The 12667-nt window shown below is 46.5% G+C and overlaps 1 protein-coding gene across 21 annotated transcripts in view; it reads left to right on the top strand.

Moving 5' to 3' along the window:
• Positions 1–3208: 3208 nt before the first annotated feature.
• The window catches only part of APBB2 (amyloid beta precursor protein binding family B member 2), a 398765-nt gene continuing 389306 nt past the window's right edge, over positions 3209–12667 (top strand). For 9 of the 21 annotated variants that reach the window (XM_063723212.1, XM_024245652.3, XM_063723215.1 and 6 more), the window contains exon 1: positions 3209–3622. The gene's annotated coding sequence lies outside the window, so the exon portion shown is untranslated. 21 annotated transcript variants of the gene reach the window in all.

Here is a 12667-nt window from a genome sequence, read left to right as displayed (position 1 = left end):
TACTGTTAAAGTATTTAAAATCATTACAGAAGAAAATCATGACCATGATATTTTGTTGTGATCATTAAAATTCCCTTGGTTTAAGCTCAAACCGTTGCACATATACCACACAATCAAATAATAATACTGGAAGTTCTTAATGTTGGCACAGAAGATTTCTTGATGTTTTGTAGTTATACCGTTTTTTTTGTTTTGTTTTGAGATGAGGTCTTGCTGTGTGGCTCAGGCTGGAGTGCAGTGGCTATTCACAGGCAAGATCCTACTGCAACTTTGAACGTCCAGCCTCATGTACCCTCTTGCCTCAGCCTCCCCAGTAGCTGGTACTACAGGCTTGGGCCACTGCACCTGACTCATACCTGTTTAACTGAAATATTTAATGCCTAGATTCTGGCTATTCAATGCCACTTAGAAGTGGCTGGATATTTGTTGATCAGGGACTATTTAAAGACTAATGACGTCACAGGTAGGAACAAGTAATAGGATCCCTTTTGTTGTCACCAATTTTGTATTTTGTAATCTTTGGATTGTAAAACTGCATTGTAATATAGTATTGCACTCCCTACGGTGTTTGTGCAAAAAACATTTTTTTCTTCCCATTAGATAGGAATTTTGAGAAATCTGGCTTCAAGTGCCAGTTCTCCCTTTGGGTTGTCTAAATAAAGAAGTCATTTATTTCTCTGGGCCACAGAGAGGTAAATGTCATCTGTAAAGTCTAAGAGTTGATCTTGATTTGATTCTAGAATGGTCTTGAAGTACTTGGATCTGCCTCCTTCCCCCAACTCCCTAGGAGGACCTTTGGCCTTAAGGGACTTAAGAGAGGTCATTTTTATCTACTGTTCACAGCTTTTACTTCCATGCTTTAAAAAACATGCTCTTGGAATATTCTTGGATATTTCATTTCCTTGGAAAACAATTGAGTGAGTCAGCATGAAGAAAAAACCCACTCACAATAGATATAAAAATTGCATGAAGTGGTGAAACAAGAAATGATTTTCTTTGTAAACTGAAATGATGAGGTATGCAGAAACCAATTACTTATTTATAAAATGAGCGCGCGGTGGGAAAGCTTTATGTAGCAAAGCTAAAGTGCTGTTACATATTTAGCAAGACAAGAGGGCATGGAGAGTCCTCTCCATACTGCCTTAAAACTGCTGTTAAAATAAACGTTCCTTTCAGTGAGAGAGACAATGTGTTGGGAGGCGGACGAAGGAAGGAAGCAAGGGAAGGGTCAAAGCCTTCCCTCCGGCCCCGATCAATCCCCTCTGTAAATTCATAATTAAGGGAATTTCCTCCTGCAGCTGCGGAACGCTTGGTGGCCGTTTCGACGTCACTGTCAGGGCATTTCAGGGATTTTGTGTGCCCAGGCGGTGACTTCCGGACTTCTCCGGCGTATCCCCGGGGGGGCGCAGAACACCGCCCGTGGCGAAGTCCGGCAGGGGGAGTTTGGGAACCCGTCCCCGGGGGCTCAGCGGCCGGAGGAGGGCGCGGAAGTGTTTCCTGGGTGAGCGCGGCAGCCAGACCCGTTTCCGGAAGGCTGATTGCATCAGGTGTGGAGCAGGGCGCCTCCTCGGCCCAACCTGGCGGCCTCTGCGCCTGCGCGCGCCGCCTCGCCCCGCCGCCGCGGACTCCACCGCGGGTTTTCCTCTGGGTCGGGAAGAGACACAGCTGGGAGGGGCAGGCGCCGCTCACCTACCCCGGACCCCCGAGAGAGAGCGGGGTGGCCAGGCTGGGTTCCGGGGATCTGAGGGGAGCTGTGAGGTCCGGGAATAGAGTGCCTTGGAAAGAGGACCCGCCTGCAAGGTTGGAGGCTGGTCGATCTCCTTTCCTGACGGGAGTGGTGGTCTTGGGCTGGTTTCCTTGCCTCTTTGGCCTTGGAGATCACAGACTAAGAACCACAAGGCTTTCCAGTTCACAGAGCCCATATTTTCCCCTAGAGGTCTACTGTGGCCCTCGACTGTCCTTGGTCCACGGACGTGTTAGGTGGATCTTGGGGTGCAGAGACTCAGTCCCAAGAGTAAACACTTTTCATGAGTTTATAGGGATTTCTCTGTGACAGTATTGTTTTTATGTTGTAGGAAGGAGGGACATGATTGCTGGCCTCCAGCTCGGTCTGAAGGAAATAATTGTTAATTGGAGAGGTTATTGGAGTGCAAAAGTCAGAAACCACCTTCCACAAGGCAGCCCCCCTCCCATCCCTTCGTAACAACCTCACTGAGTCTGCATGAGGGTCCCGCTATACACTCTATTCGCACCTTGTGCATTTCCCTCCCAGGACTCTACCTGTTTGAAACGACCGTTTTGAGTGATTATTTGATAGATGTCTGTCACTCGGCCGGACTATAAATTCCATGAAAGCAGGGGCCTGGGCTTTTAAATTCACCTCTATCCTCAGGCCTAGTACAAGACCTCGTGGATCCTCAATAAACTCATGTAGGAAAGAATAAAGTAATGCCCACCCCACTGCATAGAGTCCTCATAGGAAGAATCATGTGAGTTTTTAATTCGAGATCCTCGGTAGGACTGTGTGTGCTTGTGTATGGGTAGGGTTCTCTAAAGTGTATAGTCCTCATACAAGCAGCATCAGCATCCCATGGGAACTTGTTAGATATACAGATGCTTGGGCCCCACCACATATCTACCCATTCAGAGACACAGATTGGGACTCAGGGATTTGTACTTCAGCAAACCCTCCAGGCGATTCTGATCCAGGCTCCAGTTTGACAACTGCTGCCCTGGTGAAGAGCAATCCTAAGGATACTTTGGGGATGTCATTCACAGTGTCTGGGGCAGAGCACGGTTTACCACTTACTGAGACTCGACTCTTATCAGGGCTTTGCTTGCACGCTTACAATTAGAGTTATAGATAATATTATTGGCAATGGAAAGGAAAACCTGCTTTTCCTCTCTGGCAGTTGTATTTCTCCCCTGATATTATCTTTTTGTGATAAAGAAGAGTGTGTGTGCGGCATATGCCTGGGGGTGGGGATAGGAGGTAGAAGGAAGGAGAAGGTCTCGCCTACAACTTGCAGTTAGCCTGGGTGGGTGTGGGCAGCTCTCCTGTGGGGACATTTTCCTATTGCAAGGGAATGCTGGCGTGTGGGAGAAAAGCCAGGGTTAAGGTAACCCAACTGCCTTTTGGTGCAGACGGACACCAGCCACATGGAGGGGATACCCGGGCTGCACCGCACGTCCTGCCTTTGGGTCTTACTGGGGAACCCATTGCCTCCCTGCGTGTTCCCAGGCGATTGGGGAGCGTGCCTCCCGCAGGCCCCGCCGCCTCCACCTGCAGGGGTCGCCCTGGGAGCGCGGCCCGCCTCCTTCTGCCCGGCCCCCACCCCCCTGCCCCGCCTTTCTCCCATTCGGCCCCCGCCCCGCCGGGCCCCTCCAGCCTTCCCTCGCGCAGCCGCTGCCAAAGCCTGGAGAAGTGGAATCTCGTCAGCGCCGCTCCCTGCGCGGGACTCGCGGAGCGGCACTGAGCATGCTCAGTTGCCGGAGCCCGTTCTGGTCTCAAGTAGGAAGCTAGTGCGCTGTAACCGCAGCTGATCTGGGCGCTCCGGGGAGGGCGAGACTGGAGCAGAGCCGCTGGGCGCCGGAGCCGAGGCGAGCGCCGCGCGCACCACTGGTGAGCCCCGCTTTCTTCCTTGCCTTTGCCCCGGATTCCGGGGCAGCACGAGAGTGCTGGGGAAACACCCGGGCAGCGGTAGCAGCGTGCGGCGAGCGGCTGCGGGTTCCCCTGGCGGCTTCTCCTCTGCTCCCGGCCCCGGGGCTGCGCGGCCACTGCCGCCCGCTCAGCCGCAGCCACAGCTGCAGCAGCTGCCGCTTCATCTGCAGCGGGACGCCCGCTGCGGAGTCCCGTGCGCCCTGCGCCCGCGCCGCAGGGCCAGTGGCACGGCGACTGCGGGCTCACTCTCCTTGACTTCCATCCCTCCCGCTTCCCGGCGCCCTCTTTCCCTCAGCAGCCCCGGCTTGGCAGGGCCTGGGGCGGGGGAGACCGGGTTGGAGGCGGTGCGCCCGGGTGGGGACTGCGGAGGGGAAAAGTGAGGGTGGGCGCCTGCGGGAGGAGCGCACACCCCCTTGTCCTGGCACCGGCCTCCGCTGTGCGGCTCGGCTGTCCCTCCCGGGCGGCAGCGCGCTCCTGTCGGGGAGTTGGAGCCGGGGTTGGCTTCTCCACGAGGGGTTCAGAGGCCAGCCGCTGAGACATGAAAGGGGGGAAAAGTTCCTTTTCCCCCTCGGTGGCAGAGAGAGCGTTTAACTAGAAAATGGCTGTGCAGAGGGGACCGACTCGAGGAAACTGGCCACTGGGACCCGAAAGCCCCTGCGCTGCCCGCCGGGCGGAATGGAGGGTGGTACGCTAGAAATGACATTTGTGCAGCGAGAACAGAGCTGGACGGAGGGAAGGATGCTGAGACCCATAGAAACGATGAAAGGTGGTCTCCACGTCGGTGAAGTGATGTAGACTACGGGTTCGGGGCAAACAGCCGAGGGAGCATGGGACTAGAATTCAAAAAAATAAATTAATTTGGATAAATCATATGTGGAGTTGTCACCGACCGTTCTGTAGTCAAGTTCTGTGCGGTTTTAGAGCCACGACTGTCACAGACGTTTTTGGATGGATTGAGTGGTTGAGGAGGGTTAAAATTGAGAGGAGAGAATAAGGTCAGTGTCGGAAGCTCCAACTGGGCTCTCTGAGGGGACAGTTTGTTTAAGTCCCTCAGTCACTGCCTTTACATTGTGTCTAATTACTTACGTGAAATACCCAAAGGATTATCATAAAATGATGCCATCGGTGGTGGCTGAATTCCAAGGAATGAGGAAACTTTGTGAGGTTGGCATGGGTTTATCATTTGTTTTAATATTTCACTGATTTAAAAAAACAAACACACAGTGGCAGTTTCATCTGTTGTTTCTGGAGTTTACTCTCTTAAATCTTGCTTTTTTTTTTCATGTCGTGGTTTCAGATTTAAAATCTTGTCCCCAAATGGCCATAATAATATAGAGTATTAGAATTTGTGTGGCTGGCCTTTTAGGAACAGATGGAATCCTTGAAAGGGGATTTCTTCATGAACTTAGGTAGCAACCTTCTCGTTTTCAACTTGTAGCTTGTAAGCAATATTTGTTCAACAGTTGTTTATCATAACTTGCAACATCCTAGAAATGGCATCGTTCATGAAGGATGGTATTTGTGGCGAGAATGGGGAAACCTCCAAGCTGGGGAAAATGCTGAGAGAACACAGGTGGCAGTAGAGTACAGTGGGCTGATCATAGGGCGGAAGGTGGTGGGGTACAAGTACAAGATTTCAATTACTGTTCTTTCGTTGTCCATGTACTGTATGACCCCGAAGTCACCGACAGTCTTCATAAACTGGATGTAACCACGTCTCTAGATATTTGCTGAGAGCCTTTGAGAGAGGACTCTAAAGTTGAGATCCTTTCACAGAAGGTTTTTAGGACATATACTTTTATTCCCTCTTCAAATGGATACTTTTAACTGAATAAATTCACCTTCAAGGAGCCAATTCGTGAACCGGCTTTCTGAAATTTTTATAAAGTGGTAATTGAAAAGCTTGATGGTGAGGTGGGAGGATTGTTTGAGCCTAGGAGTTTGAGGCTGTAGTGAGCTATGATCACGCCACTGCACTCCAGCCTGGGCAACAGAGTGAGATCCTGTCTCTGAAAAAAAGGAAGCTTGATGAGCTAAAGTGTAAAATACTGGTGTTTACACTTAACTGGAGTAATATGAATACTGACTCCAAAATTACTTGGGAAAAAACTATTGCATATATTGTAAGAATCCACATGTACAAACATAAAATATTTTTAAACTGGTACTTTTTGTCATGTTTCAACCTTTTGATGACCGTTTTCTTTTCCTGCCACCAGAGAAACAACAGCGTATGAACATTGAATTCTTTTATTTTTCTGTTACCACAGGAATGAATACTGAAAGCCTTGCCATAATATTAGAATAGTGATGTGTGTGGACTATCCTGAATACTGGATATCTAAATTTATCTTTTAAGAAAAATGGAAGGGAGAGCATCAGGAAGAATAGCTAATAGATACTGGGCTTAATACCTAGGTGATGGGTTGATCTGTGCATCAAACCACCATAGCACATGTTTACCTGTGTAACAAATCTGCACATCCTGCACACCTACCTGGAACTTAAAAGTTGAAGGAAAAAAAAAAAAAAGAAAAATGGTATGTCATGTCTCTGTACCTTTTTCAATTTCATTTTAAAAATAGACAATACCTGGCCGAGTACGGTGGCTAACGCCTATAATCACAGCACTTTGGGAGGCTGAGGCGGGCAGATCACTTGAGGTCAGGAGTTTGAGACCAGCCTGGCCAAGAGGTAAAACCCCCGTCTCTAAAAAAATGCAAAAATTAGCTGGGTGTGGTGGCTCCCACCTGTAATCCCAGCTACTGGGAAAGCTGAGGCAGGAGAATCACTTGAACCTGGGAGGTGGAGTTTGCAGTGAGCCAAGATAGCGCCACTGCACTCCAGCCTAGGCAAAAGGGTGAGACTCCGTCTCAAAATAAATACATAAAATAAATAAATAAATAAATAAATAAATAAATAAACAAAACTAGAAAATACCCTTGTGATATAACACCTTAAGTTTTCCGGGGGCGGGGGAGGGGAGCAGATGGGACAGACTTTTAGGAAAATATTGTAATAAGTTATTACTGGTTATGTGGGGAATACTTATTTTCCTACATGGGGTTAGGAACCCAACATTTGTTCAGTGCCTATTATTATTATTATTATTATTATTATTATTATTATTATTTTTGAGACAGAGTTTCAGTCTGTCACCCAGGGTGGAGTGTAGTGGCGCGATTTTGGCTCACTGCAACCTCTGTTTCCCAGGCTCAAGTAATTCTCCTGCCTCAGCCTCCTGAGTAGCTAGGATTCCAGGTGCCCGCCACCACGCCTGGCTAATTTTTGTAATTTTAGTAGAGATGGGGTTTCACCGTGTTGACCAGGCTGGTCTCCAAGTCCTGACCTCAGGAGATCCACCTGTCTCAGTCTCCCAAAGTGCTGGGATTACAGGCGTGAGCCATTGCGCCTGGCCTGTTCAGTGCTTTTTATGTGTCCTATTATCCTATTAAGGTTTTGTATATATCATCTTATGCTGTAAGCATCTATGCATAAATGTCAGCTGTCTAAGAAAACCCCTCTGAAAAGGTGGATGCTCATGATTTCACAGCAATAGAGCTTTAAGCTTTTATCTTCTATGAAAATATCTTTAATTGATTCCATTATTATTCAGTAAGCATTCTCTTTTAAAGCATCTTTGATTTGTTATTTAGAATTAAATTTGATTGGAACTGCATATCTTCAGAATGATTTGAATGTTTTCAAGAAGCTTCTATCCAGATTTTAAAACTGTTTTGTGTTCATTTATTTTCAACAATGTTGCACTACCAACAAATGAAATTAGATGTCGGGAAGATAAACCCAGATTAGCCATTTTGATTTTAATGTGTTATTAGTGCATATTCTGCGTGCTGATATGTGTTGATGGCATTTCTCTCAGCCGAAATGGTTTGTCAGAGGCAGAGTAACAGACTCTCCATAATAAAGGGTCTGGGGGGATTTGGAGGAAAGACTACTAACCAGGGACCCCAAAGACTTGCCTTTGGGGCTGGCTTGTCCCTTACTTCAATTCACTGTGTTACCTGGAAAAAGTCAGTTATGTCTCTGGGCCTGTTTTCCCATCTGTAAAATGAGAGAGCTGCAGTCACCCTCTGGTTATCTATTGGGTCCTTCTTGTCCCAGTCTAGAGATCTGTGATGCAGCCATTGGAGGAGAGAGGTCTTCGTTTAAGAGCAGGGGTCCCCAGCCCCCTGCTTCGGACCTGAACTGGTCAGTGGGCTATTAGGAACCGGGCCATAGAGCAGGAGGTGAGCGGCGGGCGAGTGAGCTTTACCACCTGAGCTCCACCTCTGTCAGATCAGTGGCGGCATTTGATTCTCACAGGACTGTGAACCCTGTTGTGAACTGCACATGTGTGGGATCCTGGTTGTGCACTCCCTATGAGAATCTACTGCTTGTTGATCTGAGTTGGAACAGTTTCATCCCAATCCCCAACTCCATCCGTGGAAAAATTGTCTTCCATGAACGCTGTCTGGGGACCACTGGTTTAGAGCATTATTTGGAGGTGATTTTGTGTTTCCCTGTCTGGTTTGTCACTGCTTTGTCGAATGCCCTTCTTTTTTTTGCCCAATTCCTACTTCCCTTGTAGTTTTCATTTGTTATAAAATGGTTGTCATAAAATTAACTTTATGGCCCTGCCAGTCTAGTTAGCAGATAAAGTAATGATTAGATTTGGGTAAAGTGTATTCGACATTTGAAACTACTTCATAGCATTTTCTGCAGGGAGACTTTCTGCTCTTGGGCACACAGATAGTCTGAGAAAGAAACCTCTACCTAGGCTGCAGGGGAGGGCGTCCTGTGCTTTGCTTCCCAGGCCCACCCTTGTGAAATTTTGGCAAGCCTTTCCTGTGTCCCAGCCTTTGTCTTCTCCCCTTGATGAGAAATGCAGCCCTTGGTCTCTGGAATACGACTTTCATTCTCATTTAACGTTAGCCCTGTCACTGTGTTGGACAGAAGCCTGTGATTGGCTGCTGCAGTAGCAGGAGTGGTGGCTGGTGAAATGCGTCTACTCAGTGTCATTAGCAGGATCATGAGCTTTTTTTTCTTTTTTCTTGGCAAGCCGCGATGGGGCAGAGAGCAAAGGAAACCAATCTCATTTGGTGTTTTTAGTGCACTTTGCTTTCAAGAGGCTCACAAAACTCAGCTTCATTAACCTTTAAGTGAGTCAGTGAGGAGTTGTTATCCCATTGAAATAATTTTCAATAAAGGGAGAGTGACTGTAGTTCCTCTAATCATAACCAGGCTCCAGGGTTCCTGGGCCCCTGTTAAGAGTGGGTCATTAACTCCAGACATCAGATGAGAGCTGGGAGAGAGGAAGGGCACAGAGAGTGGAAGGTCAAGTCACACAACTGGGCAGGAAGTAAGAAGCTTGATCAGTTTAAAGGTATTAGAGCTCTTTGTGTGTAGAGCTAAAGGAGACATTCCCTTTCTATATAATCTATTTCCATAGTGTTTGAATCTTATCTTGTTTTCTGTAATGGACATATATTTCTTTTATAATCAGAGAAAAATCCCAATATGTAATTTATTGGTATATAAAATGTACAGATTCACATGGACAAATATGAGAAGAAAACATGGAAAGAAATGAATGGTATAGAAAAGGATGGATTAAAGCTCTTCTTTGTTGTTGGTTAATGACTTGACAGTGGTTATAAACAAAGTTTACCAGTTCTACTCTCTCTTTTCCTCTTGTGGAAATCTTGGCAAACTTTGTTTGCTAGGTAATAACTGAAGTTTCCAAAGTGTAACTCATTGGCAAGTATGCTTCAGGAATGCTTAGAGTGGGAGGAAGAGTGTTGTTTTTTTTAAGTTGATGAAAAAGAATGCAGAGGCCGGGAGCAGTGGCTCATGCCTGTAATCCTAGCACTTTGAGAGGCCGAGGCAGGTGGCTCACTTGAGGTCGGGAGTTTGAGACCAGCCTGGCCAACATGGTGAAACCCCGTCTCTGCTAAAAATACAAAAATTAGCCGGGCATGGTGGCACGTGCCTGTAATTTCAGCTACTCAGGAGGCTGAGGCAGGAGAATCGCTTGAACGCAGGAGGTGGAGGTTGCTGTGAGCTGAGACCGCGCCACTGCACTCCAGCCTGGGTGAAAGGGCGAGACTCTGTCTCAAAAAAAAAGAATGCAGAATATTGGAATCGAGGTAGAAGGAAAAACGTGTGTTTAAGAGGGTGAGATAGATTGGAGAGACTTTGCAGAATTCCAGAGGGTAAAGGGAAATGCCATTGTTGAAGAAGGAAGGCCTGGCATTACTGGAGGTTTGGGATGTGTCCCTGTCCTGTAAGTCAGAGCTCAGTTTCCACACAATTTAAAAGTAACTGAGTATCTCCTATATGCAGAGCATAATGTTAGCCCCACAGGTCATTTATTGTTGGTTAGTGGTTTTCACTGTTCTTGTCACAATGATGATAATGATGTAGTGAATATGTCGTAATTGTTCAAATAAGAAGATGTGTCCTTTTCTCTGATACTATGCCTTTCTCATTTTTGGGTAAGATTCTTTTATGATTTGATGGGAATATTTTTATCTAGCTGCTTAATGGTCCACGAAATTGGTAAGTCTGGGAATCTGGGCCTGAGATGCAGGGAGGCCTGCCCTTGGGATTGAGTTGAGTCATGGAGGCCAGGCCAACATGTGGAGTTCGTGGGTCAGCTGATGGGGCCCCTGGGCTTTCCAGGAATATAGAGTCACCCAAGGTCCTAGGAACTGTGAATGAGCTAATTTTGAAAGTGCCCTAGGAGCCAGTGACTATTTTTGAATTGTAGCTTGAGAATGACAAGGAAAGCGCCAAGATGAAAGATGAGGGCGTAAGGGAGCAGAATGGGCAAATGGTTGAAGTGTGAATTTCAGCAGGTGAACCTCAAGATGTATCTTGACATTTGATTCTTTGCATGCAGGCCTCTTTTTGGCAAAACAACCCTCTTTAGCAATTCTTAGTTAGTGATTCTAGGAAATGGTGATGGGCTAAAGCCATAGAACCTAGAATTGTGTAATAGCCAGCTTGGCCCAGACCTCTGCAGATGATTCCCTCCAGGGTGAGCCTTGAATTGCTGGAGGAAGCTTCAGAATGATTTGCTCATGGAATTGCTGTTATTCACCTTTAGTTTTGGTTGCTATTGTGGGGTGAAGAAGGAGTGTCAAAACAACAACAACAAATTATTTCCTTTTTTTTTTTTTTTTTTGAGATGGAGTCTCACTTGGTCGCCCAGGCTGGAATGCAGTGGCTTAATCTTGGCTCACTGCAACCTCCACCTTCCAGGTTCAAGCAATTTTCCTGCCTCAGCTACCCAAGTAGCTGGAACTACAGGTGCCCGCCGCTGTATCCGGCTAATTTTTGTATTTTTAGTAGAGGCTGGGGTTTCACCACTTTGGCCAGGCAGGTCTCGAACTCCTGACCTCAAGTGATCTGCCCGCCTTAGCCTCCCAAAGTGCTGGGATTACAGGTATGGGGCCTCTCCCTGGCAGCATCCTGCTTGCTCTTTGGTGCTGGCTCTGTTCTTACCTTCTGATCTTCATTCTGTTTCTCAGGTAGACTTCTGTCCTGGGCAAGAGAGTCAGTCAACCTGCCACATTGAGTATCCCAATTTGCTAGGTGGTATTGTTTGTCAGTGGAAGTGAATAAATCAGAATTTCCTTAGCATGAGTTAGGTTTCTTGAGTTGGTTCATTCCTGGGGGAACTAATACCGTTAAATTTTTCTTGACATTTCAAGAAATGATCATATACCACATTGCAAATTTTGAACACAGCAGAGGCATGATTTGGGTGTAGAGACACCTTGGGAAGCATTGATTCAGACTCAGATTCTTCAGATTATCTGATCAGAACCTGTTGTCCTCTCCAAGAACCAAGGTCTGTGTATACCTTTTCCAGGACACTGGTGAAGAGAGACATTCATTTGGTGACATCCAGAAACCTCGGCTTCATTTGTTCCTTCCTTTGTTCAGCAAATGCTTATTGAGTACATACTTTGTGCCAGGCACTGTGCCAAGTTCAGGAGGACAGAGAGGAATGTACCAGAGCATTGGTTATAGGATGCTGCAGTAGAGGCACGTGTAATGGGAGTGGAGGAGAAGGAAGGCTGTCCTAATCCTGTGAGAGTGGCAAGAGCTGTGGCGAGTGACTCCTCATGTAAAATTCCCACTACAACAAACCCTTCAGCTGCTTCCTTTGTCATCTTTCCTTAACTCAATTTTATTCCTACCTACCACCCAGGATTTGCTACTCCTTTTGTAAGGGAACTCGGGATTTGGCCTTTCAAATCTCTGTGGCAGTAGTTCTTAAGCAGGGCAGTTTTGCTCACCGGGGAACATTTGGCAGTGACATTTTGGTCATTGTGACTGTGGAGGGATAACTACTGGCATCTAGTAGGAAGAGGCTAAGAATGCTACTAAACATCCTACAACATGTGCAAGGATAGCCCTAGAAGGAGGCAGCAGGGGTTTAGTGGTCAAGTCCCAGTGCTGCTCTGCAATTTAATAGCCATATGACAAAGGGCAACAGAATTGTACTTTGACAACAGAATTACACAGTGCTCAGTTTGCTCATCTGCAAATAGGAGTACTAATTGTGCTTATATAATATGATCGTTACGAAGATTTCGTCAGTGAATGTATAAGGGCAGAGAATAATACTTGATGTGAGATAAGACCTTAACCAGTATTTTTATTTTTAGTTTTAAACAAAAACTTTACCTTTTGACTCTAAAGAGCTTAAGTTTAGAGTATCCAGGGCAGTTGAGCTTGTAGCCCTACCTCTAAGTATGCTTTGGTGTAGGAAATGGCCATAGTTTTTGTGTTTTTCTAGTTCCTTTTTGTCCATTGGGTTTATTTCCCATTGTCTCATCTCTTGATTCTAAGGTTTTTAATAGCTTTGCCTTTCATCCCTTTTTTCCCAGGGACCCAAATTTATGCCCTTAATGAGCTTTTCCCTAGAGGGCTGAGAATTATATTTATGGTTTTCCTTAGCTCTGTCTATTTTGGGAGTGGTGAGAAAATGGG

Source organism: Pongo abelii, chromosome 3, assembly GCF_028885655.2.
Source record: "Pongo abelii isolate AG06213 chromosome 3, NHGRI_mPonAbe1-v2.0_pri, whole genome shotgun sequence".
Taxonomy (NCBI): domain Eukaryota; kingdom Metazoa; phylum Chordata; class Mammalia; order Primates; family Hominidae; genus Pongo; species Pongo abelii.
This window is presented reverse-complemented; position numbering and strand designations above follow the sequence as displayed.